The sequence below is a fragment of the Gigantopelta aegis genome, chromosome 11 (assembly GCF_016097555.1).
Source record: "Gigantopelta aegis isolate Gae_Host chromosome 11, Gae_host_genome, whole genome shotgun sequence".
In the NCBI taxonomy this organism is placed as follows: domain Eukaryota; kingdom Metazoa; phylum Mollusca; class Gastropoda; order Neomphalida; family Peltospiridae; genus Gigantopelta; species Gigantopelta aegis.
The window spans coordinates 32,937,411-32,962,520 of NC_054709.1; the positions used below are offsets into that span (position 1 = coordinate 32,937,411).

The 25,110-nt window shown below is 35.6% G+C and overlaps 1 protein-coding gene across 1 annotated transcript in view; it reads left to right on the forward strand.

Moving 5' to 3' along the window:
- The first annotated feature begins 1,936 nt into the window (after positions 1-1,936).
- Positions 1,937-25,110, forward strand: part of LOC121385458 (homeobox protein mab-5-like) — an 86,226-nt gene continuing 63,052 nt past the window's right edge. Inside the window, exon 1 of the mRNA XM_041516153.1 lies at positions 1,937-2,055. The gene's annotated coding sequence lies outside the window, so the exon portion shown is untranslated. The remainder of the gene's footprint in view (positions 2,056-25,110) is intronic.

Here is a 25,110-nt window from a genome sequence, read left to right on the forward strand (position 1 = left end):
GATGAAGACGATGCAGATGTTATAAAGATATTTAGTGTCCGAACGACAAACGTGGACAGGGTGTGTTTATTTTGCTTCAGTGAACTCGATCAAAGCTTTCATCGAATTGGCTTCCGCGCGCGCAAACAGTCGGAACCCACCCAGCTATCTGTCCGTCGCAACTCACCCACCCCCCTGAAACCCCTACACTGTCATTACGTGACACCCGATCCCACAATTAAACGAAAGTCCCGGCTTTGAAGATTACGCGTACCCCGTCCGAAGGGCGTGGCACTTCTCATAAAACTACCGTGCGTACATGCGGCACGTTTACCGTGCTGTGTGTGTTATAGGTTTATGGTCGTTTTCCGTCCCATTTGACAAACTAGTGTTAGCGGATACTTAAACGAATATTATTTTGTCTCACAACAAAAAAAAATCTCAAACAACTTGGCTAAATGTAATATTTTCCGCGCGACTCTTTAATTAAGGGCCCCGTGGGCGGCGGACTTCCGAAACAGCGGAATTCGGGGATATTCGGTCGTAATCGTTATTGTATTATTGTTCGTCGTATTATTCCGTGTCCATTCGCGTTTTGTTTCCACTGTGAATTATCGGAAATTTGATGCTAAAGAAAGAGGCCAAATTACATGAGAAATACCTTTACGGCCGTTTTGAAGATCTCCTATTTATCACGAGGGATTTAGGAATTTGTAATTTAAAAGGATATTATTTTCGCCAGGATATTAGGCGTTTGGCCTCATTTTATGTTTATTTAGAGCTAAAAGAAATGGGAGAAACTACAAGATTGCATTTAAATATTTTAAATTCCTTGTAAAATAAATGCGTTTTTTATGTTCTTAACAAATATATTTGAACACTAAATAATATTATTTCAAAGTGTCTAAATTTTACTTACTTACTTACTTACTTACTTACTTACTTACTTACTTATTGTATTTTATTTTATTTTATTTTTATTTATTTATTTATTTATATAGTGGGTCAGTTACTTATTTGGAATAAAAATGTGGTTTAATGATATAAATAAAGAATGATATTAACTAAGAAATATATATTAGTAAAGATAAATGTATATAAAATAGTAAGATTTAAATTAAAATAAATAAATATACATGTGTCAATCAAATGATGCAAAATGCAAAGGGAAAGAGGATGCACCTTAAATTGGTTTGTTTTAAATAAATAATTCAAACAAAAAGTTAAAAAACTAAATTAAATTTAACATTTAAAAATTAAAATTGCTTTATACAATTTTTTGTAAACCGAAAAAAAGAATTGTCCTTAAATAATACAAGCACAACTGCCGACGTTAAGCACTTAGCAGCAGACGTAGGAATTAAATTCAAATGAGAACTGACGTTATACGTACAAGAACAAAAAAAAAAAAAAAACTTAACAAAAACCCCAGTCTCCATTAATTTAGCCAAGCCTAACGCCACAGCACGCAATAAACACATGTTGTATTTCATCACGATTTCCAGACGACTTCTGCAGTATTTCGTCAATTTCCGCCTTAGTCTCCTGCACGAAAAACAGGCCGATAATTCCCGATTCCAACTTCGTCTTATTCTTCCTGTCAATCCAAGACCGCATTCGATTGTTATTCCAGCGTCCGTTTTCTTCCCCCCTCAAGCGCGTTGTCTATAAATCACGTCAATGAGGGCGGCTTTTCAATGGCGATGCCCTGACCACGTGAAAACACACAATGGCGGAAAGGACGGCGAGGTTTGACCACCTAGGATAAATCCCATCTATTGATGTATTTGCATGCAGCTACATTCGATTCACTCTCGACTTTTACACCGAGCATATCGACGTCACGCCGATATCGTGTTCGCAGAAGAAAAAATAAATTCTGAGAGACAGGTGGGCGGAGCTAACAAATGAAGGCCACGCCCCCCGTGACCCGCAGTGCTGGGCTGGCCGAGTCGTAGCATTATTTGACAATGTTTGATCTTCCCCGTTAAACCAACGTAAAGTATTAAACTCATCCAGAATTGCGAAACGTAGCCTTTGGGTAGCGAAGGGAAAGTGTGGTGTATCTTTAAGCGGGTAAGTAGATTTTAAGTGCATTTGAAATAATTCGCTCGAATGATTTTTTTTTCGTACTGTGTTCCACGTCTGTTAGGTAACACTGCACCTACAAACACGTGCGTGGCTTTTTATTCGTGCTTTTGACAGCCATAATCCAATATGGCCTTTTATGGAATATTTTTATGTTTTCTTTATGTAGGCATTTTTAGCAATTTTCTGGTAATTTCATCGGAGCACAAGAGGTGGAAAAGTACACTGTCGTATTGCCGAATAACCGCGTTAGTTACAACATTTTGTGTATATTTTAACAAATTGAAATTATTAACTCACGTGCGATTTATCTAGGACTGCTGAAACTTATAACTGTTGTATTTAATTACGGACACCGGTAGTCGGTTTGTGACGATTTGTGTTTTATTCGTGGTCTAGTTACTACGATTTTATGCGTGTGTTATGCGTGTCTTCAAGTTTTTATGTCCCGGCCAGGCTCGGAGGCATATTAAATGACACGAAAGCACCAGATTCGGTGTGGAGTTTTATACCACATACCTAACGCTCGGGTATCCGTTATTTCGCGATTAATAGGCAAGAAATATCGAATAAAGTCGGCCATAAACTCCCGATTGACATCCTTGGCGGAGATCTGGCGGCCCTTTGCGTAAACAATACCAAGGGAATTAATTTTGCATTTAAGTATATTTATATTACGGTCAGTCTTTAGTCTACAAATACTCATAAAGTTATATGTGTTAAAATGAAAGTGTATTGCTGTATAGTACCCTGCATACGTTTGTGTCTCTTGTAGTAACACTTAATACATAAGAAGCGGTATTAAATATTCCCATTTGTAAAATGTCTTCAGTTTTGGAATTAATTTTACATTTAAGTATATTCACATTACGTTCATTCTTTAGTTTACAAATACTCCTACAGATATACGTGTTGAAATTAAAGTGTATTGTTTTATGGTATGCTGCATGTGTTTGCACTTTGTAGCCTACGTAGGAAACTGCATTAAATATTCCCCATTGTAAAATATCTTCGGTTTTGGAATTCATATTACATTTAAGTATATTTATATTACTTTCATTCTTTAGTTTACAAACACTCATAGAGTTATACGTGTTAAAATGAAAGTGTATTGTTATATAGTACCCTACATAATAATGTTTGTTTCTCTTGTATTAAGGCTTATTACGTAGGATGCGGTATTAAATATTCCCCAATGCAAAATGTTTTCAGTTTTCGGTGTGCTCCGTAAAACAATTCGTACTTATGTGCAAATATAGTGTGCTTAACTACTTCTTTTGTATCGTATAATATATTCGACTTTAAAAAACTAACTAAATACAAAATAATCTCTTAAAAAAGACCAATACAATTAACAATAATCTAACGACATTATAATAATAAATGCATTCATTTTCATGATTTCCACAAGGCTAATAATAATGTTAGAAAGATAAAAATTAAAAAAAACAAAAACAAACTGTATTGCATACAAACATTCCACACACGGGACTGGGTGCAAAACGTGCTACGTATTATGTTCGAACAAGACACAATTATTAGTTGTCGCTATACGGTGAACGGGTTTTGGTTTTACTTACAAACTGATAGGAATGGACTACCGGCGTCTGTAATTAAATACAACAGTTATAAGTTTCAGCAGTCCTAGATAAATCGCACGTGAGTTGATAATTTCAAAACATACTGTTTTGTGTTGTTTTCGCAACAACATCATACTTTGTTTGCAATAACGGTTTGTCGATGATTTAAACAACCATTGGACTCTGCCTTGTCCTCAAGTGGGATTTGTTTTACAAACACATAATTATAATTATAACTAAAACACAAAGGACTGGATACAATGACTGAAGACACACACGACGTGTTCTTTGCATACACTATAACATATTCATATATTTACGGTCTTATTCAAATAGCAAGAAAAACAATCATTACACAGTAATACAAATTAAGTATATAATTTATTTAAACTTAAATGATTATTTAATATTTGTTGAGGTTTTGGAACTAACAAATACTTTAATATAGTAATGATAATTATAAATTAACTATGTTTTTAAAACTAATTATCTTAAAAGAAATGCAACTAAAATCTAAAATATTTTCATACGCATATATATATATATATATATATATATATATATATACACACATTCTATCGACATTTTTGTTTTAACGAAATGCTGTCTGATACTTTCTGTTGTTAAATGCGAGGTGTTTTTTTTAATATTAAAATAGCATTATTACAAATTAAAAGTGATTTAAAATTTAGTTTTTATGAACATCATAACCTCAGTACTGTTATTCTTGCACATGTTTTTCATCTTGTTGGCTATAATTAAAGAGTTAGATTTAATAGAATAAGCGGTGGTATGCATGCAACCTTTAACATTCTACCCGGATAAATATACAGCAATATTTATATCATTCCATCTTTAACAAGCACTATTAGTACTCCGTATAAACTAGTGGTTGCACTGTGCACGATACAATACTCGTAATTTTATATTGTTCTTTTTACCGAACTGACCAATTATAGACATATAATGATATAATGATATGCATGACCGTACGAGACGTGGCGGGAGGAGGGGGAGGGGACTGTCCCCTAGTGCTAGAGCAAAACCTCAAGTTCGGTAAAAAAAAATACAAAAAAATACAGATATTTGGGGGAAAAAATCTAACCTGAGACTTGTTTACCATACATTTCCATCATTCTACCCTCGAAATTAGAGATAATTCATGTAAAATGCGTAGTGATTCGTTTACAACTCTATATAGCTGTTTGGTAGTAATGCTAATATGAATAAACGTTGTTATCCAGATTCGGACAGTTTAGTTTAATTCGGACAAAAGCCAGATTGTCCCCCTACAAAAATAGGAGCCCATACGCCTATGATGGTATATTCAAAAACGAAAACAAGTACCACAAACATAACCCCACCCCAAACAAAAAAAGTAACACAATAACGTTGTTTGTAATAACGTGCTATTATAACACTGTAACACGAAGAGCGCTTTAAACAGATGCGGTGTTTTTAAAAGTATATATTTCCCCCCCGAAACAAGTTCAAAATCAATGATGGGGGCCTTGAATTATTGTTTTACATTGGTTATATATTATACATTCCTTTTACACACATTTTACATAATATGATAAACATGAAATGAATCTAATGTATGTACATATTTAAATGATACGAACAATAAATTGATGCAATATTGTTAATCGTTTCCAAAATGTGTTTCTAGTAAAAGAAACAGAAGGGAAAAAGTATTGTAACATTCAGAATTACAAAAATTAAACACTACACAATATGAACAGAATTTTAATGCCATTTAGTTGTAGAGTAAGACAAATGAATCATAGAAAAAAAAAGTATAACATATTTCGTATTTAAATTACAGACTTTTCTTCGCTATAACATCATATAATTCTATAAAATTGATTAATCTGCACAAATTATATATACTATTTTGCATTTAATGTTAACACTGTGAAGTATCTACAAACCAAATGTTGACAAACAAAAAAAGTGAATCAAATATTTTATTTTTCATTTAAATGCATTACCACATGACCAGCCACCACTTCCCTCTCCCTGCCCCCCATCATGCCAGGCATCCACTTGAACAAACACAACAGCAACCTCTACGTAATTAAATTTCGCTTCAGGGACGTTATTGAGAGCACTTTCTTCATTTAATAAGAATTCGCCAATGGTTCTAATGGTCCGTCTATCAATTGTTCTCATCTTTTATGTATAAGCGGGCATCGTTTACTCTCGACCAAAATTATTTCTACGATTGTCCCACGGTATATGACTTGTCCTAAATTTATCACGACTCTTCTAGAACGGATGCGGCGGTAAAGAGGGTGTTCTGGGGTGGGGGTAGGAAGGAGTTTCGTGGAAGTATTACAATAATTTATTATATACGAAGTACGACTATTTCTTTTTGTTTGTTTTTTTGTTTACCTTAATGCAATAAATAAAATAAAATTATATCCAAGATTCTTTTGGTAATAGTGGTGGTGGGTACTAAAAGAAAGAAAGAAGATATATATCTCCACCTCTCTCTCCTCCCCCGCCCATTCTTTAAAGTATTTCTGGAACGACCCTGACTTCAAAGGGGGCCCTGATCAATATCATTGTTATTATTTAGACTTGTCATTATACGTTCTTGAAGATCGGCGCGGTTCGATAAAATAAGCGAAATCATTTAATTAAATCGCCCGAGTCGATTCGTCCAGTCGGCTTTGTCGATCTCCGAGTCATAATTACACTGCGGCGGCCATCTTGGCTTCCATTTCCTCCCCACGGCTTCGCCCGACATTCGCGGATATTTCTATAAATATTGTATAAAATAACTCAGCACTCGTTTACCTTTAAAGTGACAGACCCGACAGTATTTTTCACTATTAAAGAGACAGACCCTAGTTTTTAAACACTACGGCGTAGTTGTCACTATTAAAGAGACAGACCCTAGTTTTTAAACACTACGGCGTAGTTGTCACTATTAAAGAGACAGCCCCGAGTTTTTAAACACTACGGCGTAGTTGTCACTATTAAAGAGACAGACCCTAGTTTTTAAACACTACGGCGTAGTTGTCACTATTAAAGAGACAGACCCTAGTTTTTAAACACTACGGCGTAGTTGTCACTATTAAAGAGACAGCCCCGAGTTTTTAAACACTACGGCGTAGTTGTCACTATTAAAGAGACAGCCCCGAGTTTTTAAACACTACGGCGTAGTTGTCACTATTAAAGAGACAGACCCGAGATTTTAAACACTACGGCGTAGTTGTCACTATTAAAGAGACAGACCCTAGTTTTTAAACACTACGGCGTAGTTGTCACTATTAGAGCCGTTTCTTTATCATTGGATTCAGACATTACTTATATTTTGTTGTTTAGATTATACATTTCTGAATATCCGAAGTGTTTCTGGTCATCCTGGTCTTTCTAATACCACGAAATGCATTTTTCATATTTTTAAAGCACACGTACCTCTGAGAAATAACGGTTATAGAGACGAGCTCTAGCCTTCATTCTAAAGGTGTTTCCCCGTTTCAACGTCACAGACTCTTGTTTCATTCTACTGTGGCTTTATCCAAACGTTGTACAAATATGTAGGTTAACCAAACTTAGTGTCCTATTTCACGGGTTGAAACTAAGGTCTGTGACTTTAAAAACAAGATAGCTTCGAGACTGTTATGTTCATTGAAAGAAAGAAACGTTGGTTTTTGTTAACGACACCACATTGGTTTATTAATGTAATCATCGGCTATTGCAATGTCAAACAGTTGGCAAGTCTGACGTATAATGTATTAATATAAATTTATTCAAGGTTGTAATATCGCATGGTTGAAAAAAAGAAGAAGCCCCACAACAAATATTAAGTACGTATTAATGGTGTCTCATATATAGATGTATGTTAGAGGACTCTGAAATAATGTCTTGAAGGAAATCCGCTATATTATTATATTAGCAAAGAAAGAAAGGTTTTATTTAACGACGCACTCAACACATTTTTATTTACTGTTATATCGCGTCAGACATATGGTTAAGGACCACACAAATATGGGCTACTCTTTTCGATTAGCAGCAAGGGATCTTTTATATGCACCATTCCACATACAGGGTTATATTAGCAGCAAGGGATCTTTTATATGCACTTTCGCATAGACAGAACAGCACATACCACGCCTTTGATATACCAGTAGCGGGGAATTGGTTGGGACAGTGGAAAACGGAATCAGATAACAGATCCAGCAAAGGGATTCGATCCTTAGACTCAAGCACCATAGGCGAGCGGTCTATCAAATGAGATCGATCAGCCCCTGTTATGTTCAAGACCGTTATATTTTTTCGGGGGGGGGGGGGGGGGGGGGGGGGGGTGGGGGCGAAAATATAAAAACAAGAATCCTTGAATCCCAGAAATTTATCCGCTGTCAATGGAAGATTGGAAACATATTTTATTGCATATATATACACACACAAGGATCGGGCACAAGGTATCCAACGTACGAAGCCCTCTTTTAATTACAAACATAAAAATTGTACAATAATGGCGAGTGCAATTTTCAATAAATAAGTAAATCCGTCAATGAAAGTAAACGTATGTGAAAACGATTGAATAAACTGAAAGGACAGAAATAGAAGTAATCGATGTTTTAACAGTATTCATTATTAACATGTTATCTCCTGAGACAGTAATAACAATACAATAGTAAAAGTAACAACACATAAATAAATCAATGATTCCACACCACGAGATAAAGTTTTCTTAGTCAAACCGATGTGTCTGTTTAACGCATTTGTGAAAATGCTCAAATATGTGTTTATTAGTATTGTCATTAAACGTGCCTCGATCGGTTAAATATCATTTGAATGGAAGATTATTTAAAGATACAACAAGGTACATCTGTTATCCAAAGTCCCACAGAACAAACATTTTGTTTATAAGACAACCTATATGTGTACCATTAATGCGTATTTAATATTTGTTTTTCTATTGCCATACGATATTACAACCTTTTATAATTTCCATTATTGCAGCCGCTAATACATTGTGTTGTGTTTAAGTTTTCTGTTTTGCTACCTTTCTAAAGCCTCTGATAAAACATATAAAACATTATACATACATAATGAATGGCTGTGACCAATGCCAGATGGCGAGGGCGTGGTTTAGTGTGAAATGAATAAAATATGACGAACATTTTTGATGGTCTCGATACTAAAACTTCTAATGGGAACTGGACTTTATAAAACATGCAAGATATTTGCCAGACTATTCATATTGATTTTGTTTGTGGATTTACTAATGGAATAAACATCAATATACTTTTACCATATGGAATTAAATAATTTTAATCACAATGAAGTCTGTACCCTCTACCCTAAGAATGCGATACCCCCACCCCAACGCCCGACTAAAACCCCCAAATACCCTGCAATCCCCCAAAACCCCGCAGACCCTCAAATATTCCAACCAAAAAAGAGAGAAAAAACCAAACACACACCCCCCAAAAAAAACCCAACCCCCTCCCCCCAAAAAACCCCAATAAAAAACACATCCCCTAAAACCCCCACACAAAAGAAACAACAACAACAATAAAAGCAACCAAACAAAACAAGATCTAAAAATCTAAACAAGGATAAAAAAAAAAATATATATATATATATATAAAAAAAAAATAATAATAATAATAATAAAAAAATAATAATAAAATAAAATAATATAAAATAAAATATAATAAAATAAAATATAAATAAATTCCTAATACCAAACAACAACCAAAACAAAAAGAGAAAAACAAAAAAGACAACAAAAAAAAAAGAAAAAAAAAGAAAAAAAGAAGGCAAAACAAATAACAACCAATAAAGCTAATTATAATGTCATAAATCCGTCAGAAGCCGCGTCAATTGTCTCGATGGAAACCTGTAAACGCAACACCCTCTGACGACTTTATCTGTTTACTAATAATGTTATGCAAATAGTGACAAAATGTCAGCGATAAATAATCGGCTGAGATCGATTAGCTCGCGTGGAGATGCTACTTTCTATACTAATTATTATATTTAGTATTCGTTATCAATGGTTATTTATCGCCGGGTCGGCATTTGAGTGACACATTTCTAACTGAGAGATGATTCAAATACAAAGTTCACTCCAATTAATTAAATATCAACGATCGACTGACTGTCTCCAAAAAGAGAACAATTATATATATATATATATATATATATATATATATATATATATATGGCGGATTGTGGTTAATGTATTATGTACATGTATACTTACGTGATAAACTATGGATAACGTATTGTGTATATGTATAATTATGTGATGTATATTTATGTTATGAAAAATGTATATGTGTGTCCCTATGAACTGTATGCTTACGGCGAATAAATTATTATACTTCATAGCTTAATCTGATGTTGAACGCACGCGTGCACATTCATGTCAAACAATGCCAACATATTATTTACTTATGTCACACACGTTTAATTATGTATAACAGAACTGTTGCTTTTTTCCTTTTTAAATATATTTTTGTTATCCATACGAAACTAATTGAAATAATTTTCATTTTTAGTTTTAAATGTACCGTACAAAAATACCCAGTTGGGAAAAATCAAACACTACATCGTTTCCGAATCGTTGGGTACAGATAGTTATGAATGAAATGAAGTGTTTATTTTATGAGTGGCCTGTGCACTTTTATATAGCGTTGTATTATTTTACCTTTAGTTGTACAAAAGGTTAGTCGTAAATAAAGATTTTCTATTAGTGTTGGGGAATGGGTTGAAATTTCACCATCGACCATCGGTTATAATCGGTTTGTACCAACCGATCAAATTATATGAAGAAAAGAAGAATTTGCCTTTTACGAAACACGCACCCATTGTTGTATTCACCAGAATAGTGAATACATATCGCTAATATTACCTTTAATAGCTATTTATTACTTTTTTTTCTTTATGCACACATGAAAACACAATAAGCTAAACATATTTACATCAATTCCCGCATCTAAACTGGAGAAACGATTACAGAAAATATTTTCCAGCATAGTGGATTATGTATATTCATAACCGATCATGACGTCGGTGGAGCTAAACCGATAGATTTTACATGATAATCGATTTCTGGAACATCATTATTATCCGGAATTTCAAAATCGGTTTAAGGCTAGAAACCTCGATATGTTTGTTTGTAAATCGTTTTAATCACTAAGAACTCAATGCGACTTTCTCATGTACTTCGTACTTATGTGGGGATGGATTTACCTCAGTCGGTTGAGTGGTCGCTTGAGGGGATTGCGTCGCAGGATCGAACCACATCGGTGGATCCACTCAACTGATTGAGTTTTTTCTTGTTCCAACCAGTGCACCACAAATAATCAAAGACCGTGTGCGAAAGTGCATATAAAAGATTCCTTGCTACATGAGGAAAAATGTAGCAGGTTTCTTCTAATGACCACGTGTCAGAATTACCAAATATTTGATATCCAATAGCCGATGATTAATATATCAATGTGCTCTAGTGGTGTCGTTAAACAAAATAAACTTTTCTTACATTGCACCAAACATACTGGCATTATATATATATATATATATATATATATATATATATATATATATATATATATATATATATATATATATATATATATATATATATATATATATATATATATATATATACATTTTAGTAATTGAAAAGGTTATGCTGGTCGGAAATGTTCTACTATGGCAGCAAACGTAGACCAAATGTTGCTAAAACAATATTGTTTACGTCATGAAACTGATAAAAAACATATTGATCAGTTTAAAATAATGTATCGCATCAGCCGAGTTGAGATTCCGTACCTGTCTGCGGAAGAAACTATTTCCATGTCAATCATTGATATCTTTCAACACCGCATTGAATACGATTTTGCGGAAGCGTCACCCGTTGAAAGTGGAATGTACGTTCGTTACGCGGTGTGGCTGGAATATCAATAGCCGAGTATTTTCCTCCCTGAAACTCGAGAGCATCAATTTCACTCTGGCCTGTAATTGTATCTAATGACGTCATCCGCAGTCTTTGTTCGGCGCATTGTTAGATTAGACAGTAGCAGTCTCGATTTACTCGTCCGCAGTTTTAAATCACTCGCGTTTCGTGCGCGCAATATTGAAACAGCTAGATCAAGGGAACACAAGGGTCAGAGTTCAAACACACAATGAGCCGTATTTCCACTGCTCGACTCTAAATTTTATGACCTGTTTGCCCATTCTTCATAAACATGCAGTTTACGCAATCAGAATGTGTGCATAATCAAGCGATGTAACGCTGTAATTCCACGGCGCATGCGCGACTTCAAAAAGAGCATAAACCAAGAGGGGAGATAACCGCTTGACGAGGAGTGAGTAAAACGTTTGTACAAACAGCGCTCTATGATTTATTCCGTTGCTGTATCGCGTGGCAAAACAAATGCCTAGAGCATCGATTGATCTGCCTCTGGGAGATAAAAAAAAAAAACCCCAGAAGAGAAGAGATCCAGTGTCTGATTGCTTTTATTGTGTACTCCAAGCATGGACGGTAAATGTATCGAGAAAGATCCTCATCTGGAACACGCGTATCGTTAATCTGGTGACCTAAGCAGATAACTAATCCAAAGATTAAGAAACAGAAAAAGGGCAAGAGAATCAAAAGTTAACCTTGCCCCGGAATTTTTATTTTTATTTTTATTATTATTATTATTTTAAACAACGAAAACAAAACCAAACCAAACAACAACAAACTTAAAAACACAAAAAACCCAAGACACACCCATACCACCCCCTTCAAAGCCTAACCCTAACACACAAAAAAAAAAAAAAAAAAAAAAAAAAAAAAAATAATTAAAAAAAAACACACAAAAAAACAACAACCTATAAACAAAGAAATAAACAAACAAACACTCCCCCAATGCCACCAAAAATGAAAACAAAAATTAAATAAATAAATAAAACACAACAACCCTCCCTACAACTCCCCCCCAAAAAACCCACTTTCAAAAAAGGTCTCTTGAACACCTTTCCGCCAATTTTACATTTATTTTGATATATAACTACTAATTAATCTGTCGATCACATAATCGTTGCATAATTAACTAGGGAATCACGAAACTACAACCCGCTGTCACTTGGCAAGAACAAAGTAAAACTTAATTTTTAACGCCACCACTAGAGCAAGCTGAGTATTCAACCCTCCTTCTAAACGCCGTAAGTGCCCCGTTTACAATATGGTACAACGGGTTTACAATGAATGTATAAAACAAACTTTACAGTTCGACAAGTTGAAGACTCCCCAAAAGCAATCATGAATCCGCCCCTGACAGACTCAAACCTCGAATCACGATATCTGTGCCTCCCTTATACCCTATGGTCGGTATGGGAAGATTAAAAAAAAAAATTAAAGTTTATGCACGCTGTCTTGGGCATACACCTCGGCATAGATAAATGATTAATGGTTAATTGGGAGAGAGAGAGGGAGGAGAGAGAGAGAGAGAGAGAGAGAGAGAGAGAGAGAGAGAGAGAGAGAGAGAGAGAGAGAGAGAGAGAGAGAGAGAGAGAGAGAGAGAGAGAGTAAGGAGAGAGAGAGAGAGAGAGAGAGAGAGAGAGAGGAGAGAGAGAGAGAGAGAGAGAGAGAGAGAGAGAGAGAGAGAGAGAGAGAGAGAGAGAGACCGATAGACCGATGGATACTAGATCGAACTACCGAAATACGAACCGAGCACCCGCCAGCCCTCAGATCCCACGGAACAACCACTTGGTAATGGAGGCTCAGTCCGTACCGAAATAATATCACTACAAATCCACTGGAGATACTACTCTCGTGACACCTGATCCGCTTTAGCATTTATGTTAACGAAACCTGCATACTGTGTTTTGCGTTATCGCGTTTATCTCATCTTTGTTTGTTAGCCCAAGACCACACGGCGGTTTGGATACCGTCGGTAGCCGTACCCCCGGGAAGGACCTATTTGCATACCTATCATTGTCTATTCTATACGGAGGTGACAGTTCGGATAATTGCATAAATTGTGCTCACGGTTTGGAAACCCGATATAAACGTATCTGTTGAGCAGAGTTAAAATATCTACAGTTTTAACTTCTACGCGTTTTGTTCAGACATTGTATTGCCAGTATATATTTCAGCTGTCGCGAGAGCCTATTTTGTTACAAAATGGTGTCACCTTTTGTGAGTTTGAAGATGATTAAATGGCTTTTTGTCATAAATCATACAATTATTGTGGAAGGTTTACAAAAGAGCTGGATATATCTTCCATCATGGGAGTGACTTCCCTTTGTTGTTTGAACGATGATATTTTCCAAATGACAGATTCAGAAATCTCTGCTTCGGGATGTGATATATTTTGCTATTTATTTTTATATATTATGCTAGTATAAAACCACAAAAACGAACACACCCCTGTCCCCCCACCCTAAAATATTAACAAAAATCTCCCTCCTCAACAGCAATGAAATAAAAACACCACTCTACCCCTCCTCCACATTTTTGAATTAATAACAACAAACTATAAATATTATTATAAATGACTTTTAAAGACATATTGTCACAGACCACTGACCTATTTAATGGTCTAACAAAGTATAACCTGAACAAAAATAATTTGATTTGTCCCTAAATGTACTTTATTCAACCATCTTCACAACCACCATATAAACCCGATTATTAATGACAATTTGTAAAAATAATCGAATTATGGCAATGGTCCATAATTCAAAAACTAAAATTGCCGAGAGAGATGACATGGATTTCACTCCATCATGGTTCAGTTACGGTAAGTTTTATTTATTATCCATTTTTAGAGAAATAAGGTCCTTAAATCCGTGACAGTATGCTTTTAATACGACATTTCATATGCACAGTAACAAATAATTTTTCAAAACTGGAGTAGAAAAACAAAAAACGAAAAAAGAAGAAGAAGACCCCTCCCCAACAACTACAGTGTACCCTCGATTTATTGCCCCCTCCCCCCCCCTCCCCCTCCCCCCCCCCCCAACGCTACAATAAAACCAAGCTTTTCCATGACTTGCATTAGTAAATTTTTATTTGTTTTATATTTTGAGGCTAAACTGAAAATTTATGTTGTACATAATGGGCTTCGTCACTTTCTTTGAGGCGGGAGTATACCCATTGGTAAGGCTCTCAGCTAATGAGTGGTCAAACAGTGGGTAATTCTAACACATTATTTTCAGAGGAAACCCGCGACATTTTCCATTAGTAGCAAGGGATTTTGTATATGCACTTTATCACACAGGACATCACATACCACGACCTTTTATATACCAGTCGGTGAGGACTAAATGCGACGGGTGAAAATCCTGTGATGCCACCAAAGCACCTCAAGCGAGCGCTCTACCGAATGAAGTACAAAGTGATCATATAGAGTAAAACCCCACAAAACCGGACACCCTGGAGACCAAGACAAATGTCCGGTTTCAGAAGAATCCGGTTTAGAGAGGTTAAGTTCTGTACTGGTTTTTAAAATACTGCGTGAATAGTACAAAAGGTTTTAAAAAGAGATTTTGTAAAACATCAGGTGTTGAGGGAATTCCGGTTTACCGAGGGTCCGGTCTTGAAAGGTTTCGCTGTAATTATAAACTACACGCAATCATATAATTATACCGGCCTCGGTGGCGTCGTGGTTAGGCCATCGGTCTACAGGCTGGCAGGTACTGGGTTCGAATCCCAGTCGAGGCATGGGATTTTTAATCCAGATACCGACTTCAAACCCTGACTGAGTGCTCCGCAAGGCTCAATGGGTAGGTGTAAACAACTTGCACCGACCAGTGATCCATACCTGGTTCAACAAAGGCCATGGTATGTGCTATCCTGCCTGTGGGAAGCGCAAATAAAAGATCCCTTGCTGCTAATCGGAAAGAGTAGCCCATGTAGTGGCGACAGCGGGTTTCCTCTCAAACTCTGTGTGGTCCTTAACCATATGTCTGACGCCATATAACCGTAAATAAAATGTGTTGAGTGCGTCGTTAAATAAAACATTTCTTTCTTTCTTTCATATAATTATAAACGCCACTCTTTACATTGTTAAATAATTAAACACATATCTGTAATACAAGAACGCGGCTTATCACACTTTATTCATCCTATTAGTATTAGTTTAACGGTCGGGTACCTTATTCAGTGATTTATCATGACCAATTTCCATTCTAGCTTACCACTTGTCTGACTCGTTCAATAGTTTTAGCCCTCTTGACAATGAGGTCATAACAAAATGGGAAGTAAGGTAGGCCTATATTCGAAGCTAAAGTCGGTAAGACACTGCGCGACGGAGCAAAACAATGAGAGTTGCGATCAAAAGATGATATCGCGTATCGTCCGATCATCCGTCAGAAATCTAATAATGATGTATTAGAAATGAGATATTCCACACATCTAGGCTGATAAATTGTACAGAAACCACCGCAAGCGCTTGGGTTACAGACCGAAGAATGCCTTCAGTTGACAAATCGAGTTAAAGGTGCCATATCATAGTTACAAAAGGTGGTTTTTTTTTTTTTTTTTTTTTTTTTTTTTTTTTTTTAATTACTGAAATGTTTTGTTGTTGGTGGCTGGTTTGGGGGTTTTTATTATTTTATTTTATTTTATTTTATTTTATTTTATTTTATTTTATTATTAGTTTCGTGTTATCCTTGAAACAAATATGATAGTGTTTAACCTGCAGCATCATGTGTTGTTTTTCGAAGACCATGCACCTTTAAATCCAATGGTTTAATCACTAGATCACTTCGGAGTTATCATATTTGCAAGGGCGGGACGTAGCCCAATGGTATTTAAATGATCACCTGTTACCCGGTCGGTCTGAGGGGGTGGGGTGGGGGGGGGGGCGGGGTGGAGGAGGGGGATGTAACGGGTGTCCTCTCTAAATGTCAAAATTGCAAAATGTTTCACATCCAATAAGCGATGATTAAAATATAAATGTGCTCTAGTGGTATCGTTAAACAAAAAGAAACTTTAACTTGTAACTCGTAATGTTGCAAAATGTCATATTTCGCTATATTTAATCCATTTATAACAACTACGTACACAATAATCGATCGCATATAAGATATTTGTATAATAATAATAAGAAAAATGTATTGCTTGTTGTATATAGTTCGCGACAGAACATATGTACAACAGGCGAACTCAGTTTGCTATTTATTACATTGCCATTCAGCGTAAATAGTTGTTCTTTGAGAATCTTTCATGAAAAAGAAATATAAGGTAGATAGAAAAAAATGCATGGCGTATCCATTAGAATAGCCTGCTATTATTCAATGTGGAGATTCATATTCTGTCTTGAACGTCACCCGTGTTACTCTGTCGTCACGCTTATTGCATTTTGCAATCATGTAAATTTAAAAAAAAGAATAATAAAATAAAAAAAAGAAGAAAAACAAGAAAGGAAAAAGAAGAAGAAGAGGAATAAGAATAAGAATACGAAGAATATAATGACGATGATGAAAAGGAGAAGAAAAAGAAAAAGATGATGAATAAAATAATAATAATAATAAGAAGAAGAAGATGAAGAAAAAAAGATGATGAATAAAGAAGAAAAGAAGAAGACGAAGAAGAGAAGAAGAAGATTAATAAATGAAATTATTTAGATGCACCTTGTTGTGGGCATACAATTCACGGTATAATCTTTACTCGTCAGAAACAAAATGTTTGGTCGTTATGCAATTTCAAGGCTGTTCGTGTAAAGGTATAGACGTAATGTTCAACCCTGGCCAAGTCCTTTCTTTCTGGGTTTTTTCTTCTTCTTTTTTTTTCTTTTGGCTCTTGTCTCTAAACCGTGGTATCCTAAGTAATGATTTTTCTTTGTGGTCGCGATGGCCATTTGGAAGCCGAAGTTCAATGAAGCTGAAAACCTGTACTCGGGCCGAGTTAGGATACTACCCGCCTGGAATGGGCCCACCAGACCGTCTCACGGTAACGTCTTTACCTGGTGAAACCTTTTCTAAAGACACCCGCGGGAGAGTAACTCCATGTTTTGCAATCCCATTGAGGGAAATCCCTTTTTGATTTCTATAAATCCTCAATGAGCTGAATGACGTTTTTCTTTGCGAAGCGACTAGAGGAGTCGTTTGAGAGAGAGAGAGAGAAAAAAAGGCCATCAAGCTTCTTTTTTTTTTTCTTTTTTTTCACCGAAGTCATCGTTTTTGAATGGCGTGATTCGCCCAGTGGAGTCGGCAGTTATTCAACAAACATTTACGGGAGCCAACAGGGATCGTGTATGGTGTCTCGGTGATACCGTGAATGACCCATTGTCGACTAACATAATGTTCCGTACACATCAAAGACTATGGAGGAGCACACTCGTGCAAATAATCGGTTACATTCAATGGCGTGGTTACCGGAATTATGCGCTACTCGAAAACATCAAACGGATTTGTAGTGTACCGCCTTCTTACACGTCTAGCAGTTGAACGACATTTAGCTTCCTGAAAAAAAATACAAAAAAGAAAAGAGAAAAGATACGAATAGGACATGGTGTTTTGGCTGGAGATTATGAATGGGTGAAATTTGCGATGTACATTTTTTGTAATGACAACGATTAATGGAACACTGCCTACCTCTTCTTTCGTTTTACCCACCTCCAATTTTCAAGTTTCCTTCATAGCTACACAGTTTTCTCAGACGATTGTATCTACGTCTGAAGGCACAAGTAAAATAGCCACGGCGATTCCGTATAATGGTTATTAGCTTACAAAATTTTAGCTAAACTAATTTGAGGGATTATTGCCGTCAATGACAATAGTCTTATGTCTGGGAGTTGATTTTTCATAGGCGCTCAAAAAGACCATTTCTTGAGCCACAAACGCAAGACCACATACCCGAGTCGTGTGATCTATTGTTGTTAATTCATGCATATGTTAATAATGTATTATGAAGCGCGGTAAAATAGCCAGTTTGTATGCCTTTGATGTTGGGCACTCCCGAGAAGAGCCCGTAATAAATATTTTACGTTTCTCAACTTTCTTTTATTAAAAACTGGACGATAAAAAACCAACCCTAAAACATCCCCAGCATCGAGATTAGAGTTTGAGGTTAATTATTTAATGAATAGTAATACTAATAAATAAATAAATAAATAAATAAATAAATAAATAAATAAATAAATAAATATATATATATAAAGAAATAAAGAAAGAAAGAGGAAGAGATAGACACTGATACAACGAAAAACAGAGAAAGGCAGACAGAAAGAGATAGTGGAAAACAAGGAGAGAAGACGACAGGTATTAGACAAATAGGGCAATAGTACAGAAAGAAGACAAGGGGAGAGAGAGAGAGAGAGAGAGAGAGAGAGAGAGAGAGAGAGAGAGAGAGAGAGAGAGAGAGAGAGAGAGAGAGAGAGAGAGAGAGAGAGAGAGAGAGAGAGAGAGAGAGAGAGAGAGAGAGAGAGAGAGAGAGAGAGAAATGAAAGAGGAAATAAGAGGGATAGAAGGAGCAAAAGAAGTTTCAAAAACAGATTTTGTATGAGATAAACAAAATAAAACCACGAATAAAAAAATAAAAATCAGAATTAAGAAAAGAAAAAGGACTAAAGGAAACTGCGCTTTGAAGACCCTATATAGCCGAACAGGGCTCGTATATCTAAGCAAGGACCCGAAAATGACTTGTATCTTGAACCCAGATGGGCCCCGTGTCTCTAATTATTTTCCTCAGTTTCTTTGAAGAGACGTGGTCGTTTAAACAGAATTATTTTATAGTCCCTATCCACAAGCATTGTCCGCTGACACCCCAGAACCGGGCACCGACAACACTACCCCGCCCACATGCAATGATCCGCGTCCGTTGTTATTCTTAGGTCTCCGGCCCGGGTACGTGGTAATACCCGTTATTTACAAGCGGACAATGGGTTAAATAAAAACTGTATCGGACATTAGAAGGGGGAGGAGGAGAAGGAGCATGGGGAGGGGGAGGGGATATAATTTAGTATGTACCATAGCGTCTTAATGTATGTTTTAGAGCGGTGCAGAAGTTTTTTAGTTTGAGGTGAAATGTTGAAAAAGGGTACATACAATAATAAATAGGGGTGGGGTAGAGCGTGCAACATTTTAAAAAGTATTCAATTCTGATGATACATTAACAAGCCGATATAGATTGTTACATGGAAAAGGAGATATATTTTATATACACTTTCCCACCAACAGCGCAGCACATATCAGAGCCTTTGATATATCAGTCACTGTGAACTGGTTGGGACTGGAATACCCCAGAGATAGGGTCCACCAAGAGGGTTCGATCCAACGGACGAATCACCTCAGGCAAGCGCTCTACCAACTGGGCTAAATCCCGGCCCCTTGCGACCAGCACTTCGTCCTTGAACCCAGATTTGCTACAAGTAGGACATTAAATGGAGATGAAATGAAAATGTCTATTGTTAAGCGTCGACAGGAACAAGCCACACTAAGCTTGGTCGCTGATATAAATAAAGTTATGTACTGTATATTGTTCCGCCGCGGTGATAAAAGCACCATAATTCTGTGTAGTAAGTTTAACCGTATCGTAATTTTACAACACGTTTTATACATTGTTTACAACGCCGCCACTGATAGGCCGTGTTTATCAAGAACGCAGTGACAACAATATAGCTTTTCTCATTTGTCAATCAGCGATGCAGAGCTGGTAATTTTGTTTTTTTAAAATATATATTTAGTTTTTAACGGGCACATAATGAGCCACACGCTACAGGTAAATGAAATTTAATGTAGTATTAATCGCGCTGTAAACAACATATAGTGGATAGATTAGCAACAGGGGCTGTGCAGTAGCGTGAGAGGGAGGGGGGGCTGTGTAAAAACCTACCCAGTTTTTTTTTTTTTTAAATGTATTTTCCAGGGGACATTGATCCAACACCCACCCACCCCCGAACCCCCGCCCCCCCCCAAAAAAAAAAACAAAACAAACATCGCTCGCCACAGCCTAGGCTCCCACCCCTATACAAATCCCTGCACCCGCCCCTACCCCCCAAAAAAAAGAAAAGAAAAAAAAGAAAAGAAAAAAAAAAGAAGTTATTTTTTAAAGAGACAGACTCAGGTTTTTACTATCACAACCATTTTTGATATTTGAAATCAGACATTACTTAGATGTTCTTGTTTAGATTTTCCATTTCTGATCATCTGACGTATTTCCGAACATCTGACGTATTTCTGATCATCTTATTTTTTCTAATACCACGAAATGGAATTTTTTTAAAAATTAAAAAAAACCCCTCGCACATATCTCTGAGAAGTAACGGCTATGGAGACGAGCTCTTGTCTACTGTTTAAGGGTGTTCCCTGTTTCAAGGTCACAGAGTCGTATTTCACTTTATTCAGATTTGTTACAGGTGTGTAGATTAGCCAAATTCTGTGTCTATTTTCACGGGTTGAAATTAGGATATGCGATCTTTTTGTATTTTCCGGGTGATCATGATCCAACCAAAAGTAAAACCAAACAAACAAACAACAACAACAACATATTCGATGTTCATTCTATTACGTCTTCTTGAAACTAAACAAGACAATATTTTCGGCCAGTGATAAACTATTTTAATGTCAATTACAATTGTGAATATCTCTCTCCATATAACGTTTGTTTGTGCTTATACTTTCAACACACTAGTATGTTTCAAACTCAGTCGTTTTTCAAACCTTCTACACAATCTACGAGAAATCACCCGAAGTAGTCGTCCATCCGATGAAAAAATAGTTTAATTCCAATTTCAATTTCAGATATCTCACGCCGTTGTTTGTTCTTGTTTGTAATTCCAACCTATTTTTATGGAGATCTAAACTGGCGCAGCAATTGCTAGAATTTCACGAGATTGAGCCCAAGGGGGCATTAATTTCTTTATTCAGGAAAAAAAGCCCACAATGTCTTTGAAATAGAAAGACCAGATATTAATTTTCTCCAGTGTAGAATAGAAACAAATAGAACATATTACAAAATAAGGATTCGAGGCTATCGCCATTGGTTTAGAGAGGTGTATATTTGGTTTCTTACTGTTCGTGTATAATCTTTCATTCTTCGATTCTGTATGCAGATTAAAAATACACATTTCTTTTAGATTGTTTTTCTTGGTAATTGTTGACGCGATTAGAAACAAACAAGATATTGAGTAGTGATCCGATTTGAAAACTTGTATTCAGATTTAAATTAGATGAGAAAAAAACTCCAACGTTTTTGAATTGTAGTATAAAAACAAAATAGATATTGCGTTCTCTATGTTGGAACAAATGTAGAAGGGTTTTGAAACTGAACTTTATTCTATAGAGATATAAAATGTATGAAGTATGCTTTTAAAAATAAATTGTGTTTTTAAGTTTAAATTTATTTTATAGAGATATTTGAAATATTACAAATTACACTTTAAAAAAGCAACAACATACAACGTTTGGAACTTTCTCTTTATTTTACAGAAAGAGAAAATATATTTCGAATGATATATTAATCAAAATTACATTGCTTTCTGTAAGTAAAAAAAGGAGATGGTATTTTGAAAGTGAGATAAATATTATAACATTACTATAGAATAAACATGTGTATATGTTTGCGTGTGTGAGCAGAGGAAATATTTTTGTTGAAACGATATTTATTGCTATTAATATCTTTAACAATTTGATTGGTCAGCGGGCCATTACACTTGACCACATGTCTGGCCACATTTTACACTGGACGGGTGTACATTTTCTCCTCATGTACATAACACTCACTAATACAAAAGAAGAACTTATTTAACGCATTTAGGAATGTGTTTATAGCTTTGTGTTCGTAAAAAATACTAGAAATACTAGAAGTGAAAATGTTCGTTTAAGGAGTATTATTTTACACAAGAAGGACACAGAAATGCGAAAACAACGGCATTAAGTTCTTTTAATTAAATAAAAACGGTGGCTGCACGTATTTAAATTGAAGTCGACTGTATGGTTATTGTTTAGTTAATGTTAGTTTTGCTTAACGACACCAATAGAACACATTGATTTATTAATCATCGACTATTGGATTCAAAGCATTTGATTATTTTGACGTGTAATCTTTGAAAAAAAGGAGTATATTTCGATTTCCTATGTTCCAAAAATTGTAAATAGAGGCATACATGCATTTCAAAAGTGGTCAACACCAGACCTAAATATTTAAATTAACAGCTCAAAGTAGATTATAGCCTTAAATAATTTTGTACATGTAAAGACAAATCCAGTTTAAGCTACAAAAATATTAGGAATACCAGAAACTCGTGGTGTACAAACTTTTAATATTCTAAGCAAGACAATATAATTAATATCCAGTTTTATTCATAAAAAGCCTTGTTAGCCGGGGGCATATTTAAATGTCTGTAAAGTCAGGAATGTCCCTTTAAGAGTCGTGACTGTCATTTCTTAATGAAGTATAAAGATGAAGAAAGCACTTTAAAATATAATATATCTAGGTGTGGTGTAACGTGTTCATTAAAATTATACTGATGAAATGTATGAACTTGCCATCCGACACTAAAATATAATTTCCGTCCGACACCAAATCTGTAGTGCATACAGAAGACAAAGGGTTAATCAGAGAAGTAAGTTAATTAATCGAAATTTCAAATATGTATCTTGGTTATGACCCCGCCCCCCCTCCAACACATTGGTTAATTAAACTTCCCTTATATAGTTTTCATAGAATGTTGCACTGATTCTGTGAAGTTGACATCTTTAATTTCTATCAATGTCTGACACCCAAACTATCTAAACTTCACCAAGTCAAAATGGGTTAAGTAAGGAATTTGTTATGCATGATATTAATGCAGCTCCTCCTGCCTCCTACAAAACTATATGACTTTATTTTCTAATGTTAATGACGTAAAAGGAATACAAGTGCAAAGTTTCAAATTCTACGCGACACCACAACGAGTATTTTGAAAAATGCTTATTGTAATACCAAACATAATTAGGTGAACTTCAAAGACGTCACAAATGTTCATTAGTATTCAAGGTCCTCTACTATGGCAAACAATGTCATCTGAACATTCTGGTACTGTGTATGAGAGATATTGCACATGTTGTTACAATACATTTACATGCACCGACGAGATCAATGTTAATTAGTCCATTACTATTTTAATTTATTCACAAATAGCATCTAAGTGGCCCGAGTATGTCCTGGGATGTCAAAGGAGCATTCTTCGATTTTGTATGTTCAAACGAAAGATTAAAATCCATGTTATGACCGAACAGTTGGCTTTATAGACAACATCAGGTTTAATTAATCCATTACTATTTTAATTTATTCACAAATAGCATCCAAAAAGCCCGACTATGTCAGAAAATATCAAAGGGGCATTCTTAGCTTTCGTACGTTCAAACGAAAGATTAAACTTCTCGTTATGGCCGCACATCTGCATGCAAGGACAAGATCAATTTTAATCAACCCATTACTATTTTAACTTCTTCACAATTATCTATGCACAACCCACAACGAAACTTTATAATGTCAAAGGGGCATTATTCGATTTCTTACCTTCAAACGGAAAACTAGAACCCTGAAAACCAATTCAAATTCATACCAAGAAAGAATTTTCTTCTTTCATTAAAGGGGAAAACGACGGAAATTGTGCCGCATAAACAACAGACCAACCGGAAGGATAGAAGGTCTACAAATTAATGTTCTCGGCCCGGGCTGCATCAGACCTTTGGTTCAGACGGCGTTACGTCGAAAACTGATATAATGTAAACCTCAGAAAATCCGTTTCTTCGCCCATATAAAGCCGGCCATGGCGAAAACCGTTTCTCTAACTGCCACCGCTTAGAGATCAAAGGCGCCGCTTCTTTCCGAAGGGGAATGTTGCGTTACTTTATTACTTCGCAACTGCTATCTAGCTTCAAGGTTTTATTTTAGGTCCGGTGTTTTCTTTTGCTCGCTCAATGCTAAAAGTAAACCGCCATTTGACTTGACCTATTGCCGCGGTAATTCGTGGAAGTACCAACGTAAAATTCATCCCCGTCATTTTGTGTGATAAACTGGAGAGTGGGTTTTTTTTGTACAGCTTGATTCAATGGATATTGTGTAAATCATCGTGCGAGTAAGATACAGTAAGATGAATGATACAGATTTATAGAACAAATCGTAAGTTACTCTCTATCTCTACTTTGTGTTAGAATATTTTTGTGTGTGTCATATTGCATGTTTAGAGTTAAATGGCTGTCGCCGTGTCTTTAAGGTTTGTTTTTAAAATGTTTTCACATTAACGCGAAAAATTGTTCTAGTATTTAGATTTATGTTTCTGTTTGTTAAAATAAATATATAAATAAAGTAATACAGTGGATCCTAGTTAACAGTGTGATAGTTATTTAAACATGTTGTTTTTCATAAATTGTTTGACTGCAACGTAAATTAAAGTAAAGATATATTTATTATACGTAAGACCACCATTATGACAAGATTATAATTTGACAAACAAAAACATGTATGTGATATAAACACGTATGGTATATTTCTAAAGATAATTATATCTAT